The sequence below is a fragment of the Natator depressus genome, chromosome 28 (assembly GCF_965152275.1).
Source record: "Natator depressus isolate rNatDep1 chromosome 28, rNatDep2.hap1, whole genome shotgun sequence".
Classification (NCBI taxonomy): Eukaryota; Metazoa; Chordata; order Testudines; family Cheloniidae; genus Natator; species Natator depressus.
The window spans coordinates 10968053-10970552 of NC_134261.1; the positions used below are offsets into that span (position 1 = coordinate 10968053).

Below are 2500 nucleotides of genomic sequence, written 5' to 3' on the forward strand. Positions count from 1 at the left end.
TGTCCCGGGGGGACTTAGACATTTTTTTCAGCCTTTTCCTCCGGGCTGACCTGGTGGCCGAGCGTCTCGCCGTCCGCGGCCGGAGCTAGAGATGCCCCCCCCCCCCAGGCCAGCCTGCGAAGCCGCGGCCAGGATCGGGCCCCTGGAAGTCTGACTAAAAATTTTCACCGACCCCAAAAACGGTTAGGGGGGGCCTCATAAAGCCTCCGGAGCGGAAAAAAAAAAAAACGGAAAAAAGGATCGGGCCCACCCGAGGCAGGGGAGTCAGTAAGGGAAAGGGGACGAGGCGGCCCGGAGCCGGGTGCCGGCGGCCAGGATCGGGCCCCTGGAAGTCTGAAAAATTTTTTTCACCGACCCCCAAAGTGGTATTGGGGGGGGCTCATAAAGCCTCCGGAGCGAAAAAAAAAAAACGGAAAAAAGGATCGGGCCCACCCGAGGCAGGGGAGTCAGTAAGGGAAAGGGGACGAGGCGGCCCGGAGCCGGGTGCCCGGAGCCGGGTGCCCGCGGCCAGGATCGGGCCCCTGGAAGTCTGAAAAAAATTTTTTCACCGACCCCCAAAGTGGTGTTGGGGGGGGCTCACGAAGCCTCCGGAGCGGAAAAAAAAAAACGGAAAAAAGGATCGGGCCCACCCGAGGCAGCGGAGTCAGTAAGGGAAAGGGGACGAGGCGGCCCGGAGCCGGGTGCCCGGAGCCGGGTGCCCGCGGCCAGGATCGGGCCCCTGGAAGTCTGAAAAAAAAATTTTCACCGACCCCCAAAGGGGTGTTGGGGGTGGGCTCATGAAGCCTCCGGAGCGAAAAAAAAAAACGGAAAAAAGGATCGGGCCCACCCGAGGCAGGGGAGTCAGTAAGGGAAAGGGGACGAGGCGGACCGGAGCCGAGTGCCTACGGCCATACCGGACGGAAGGCCCCCGATCCCGTCCGATCTCGGAAGGTAAACCGTCCCGGGCCTGGCTAGTACTTGGATGGGTGACCGCCTGGGAATCCCAGGTGCCGTAGGCAGCTTTTCCCGCTGCGAGCCAGCTCTCTCCTTTTCTGGGGAACAAGGGCAGGGTCGCCCTGCCAGGGGCCCTGGGGCTGAAGTCCCTGCCGGCCACCAGGTCAACCCGGAGCCTGCCCCTCTGCGGCCAGCAGGTCAACCCCATACCGGCAGGGGGTTGACCTGGTGGCCGGGAAGCAGAGCGGCCAGCAGGTCAACCCCATACATTCAGCGGGTTGACCTGGTGGACGGGAAGGAAAGCGGCCAGCAGGTCAACCCCATACTTTCAGCGGGTTGACCTGGTGGCCGGGAAGGAAAGCGGCCAGCAGGTCAACCCCATACATTCAGCGGGTTGACCTGGTGGCCGGGAAGGAAAGCGGCCAGCAGGTCAACCCCATACATTCAGCGGGTTGACCTGGTGGCCGGGAAGGAAAGCGGCCAGCAGGTCAACCCCATACATTCAGCGGGTTGACCTGGTGGCCGGGAAGGAAAGCGGCCAGCAGGTCAACCCCATACATTCAGCGGGTTGACCTGGTGGCCGGGAAGGAAAGCGGCCAGCAGGTCAACCCCATACATTCAGCGGGTTGACCTGGTGGCCCGAAAGCAAACCGGCCACCAGGTCAACCCGGAGCCTGCCCCCGCGGGCAGGGGCCAAGCGGACCCCCCTCCGCCCGGGCTTGCCCTGCTCCGAGCCGGGGCTTAATCCCCGTCCGGCCACCAGGTCAACCCGGAGCCTGCCCCTCTGCGGCCAGCAGGTCAACCCCATGCCGGCAGCGGGTTGACCTGGTGGCCGGGAAGGAAAGCGGCCACCAGGTCAACCCCATACTTTCAGCGGGTTGACCTGGTGGCCGGGAAGGAAAGCGGCCACCAGGTCAACCCCATACTTTCAGCGGGTTGACCTGGTGGCCGGGAAGGAAAGCGGCCAGCAGGTCAACCCCATACATTCAGCGGGTTGACCTGGTGGCCGGGAAGGAAAGCGGCCAGCAGGTCAACCCCATACATTCAGCGGGTTGACCTGGTGGCCGGGAAGGAAAGCGGCCAGCAGGTCAACCCCATACATTCAGCGGGTTGACCTGGTGGCCGGGAAGGAAAGCGGCCAGCAGGTCAACCCCATACATTCAGCGGGTTGACCTGGTGGCCGGGAAGGAAAGCGGCCAGCAGGTCAACCCCATACATTCAGCGGGTTGACCTGGTGGCCGGGAAGGAAAGCGGCCAGCAGGTCAACCCCATACATTCAGCGGGTTGACCTGGTGGCCGGGAAGGAAAGCGGCCAGCAGGTCAACCCCATACATTCAGCGGGTTGACCTGGTGGCCGGGAAGGAAAGCGGCCAGCAGGTCAACCCCATACATTCAGCGGGTTGACCTGGTGGCCGGGAAGGAAAGCGGCCAGCAGGTCAACCCCATACATTCAGCGGGTTGACCTGGTGGCCGGGAAGAAAAGCGGCCAGCAGGTCAACCCCATACATTCAGCGGGTTGACCTGGTGGCCGGGAAGGAAAGCGGCCAGCAGGTCAACCCCATACATT

At 63.4% G+C, this 2500-nt stretch overlaps 1 non-coding gene across 1 annotated transcript; it reads left to right on the forward strand.

The window, feature by feature from the left end:
- The first annotated feature begins 879 nt into the window (after window positions 1-879).
- Window positions 880-998, forward strand: LOC141979795 (5S ribosomal RNA). Its single transcript, XR_012637187.1, has one exon. It is a non-coding gene; the product is annotated as a 5S ribosomal RNA (ribosomal RNA).
- The last annotated feature ends 1502 nt before the right edge of the window (window positions 999-2500 follow it).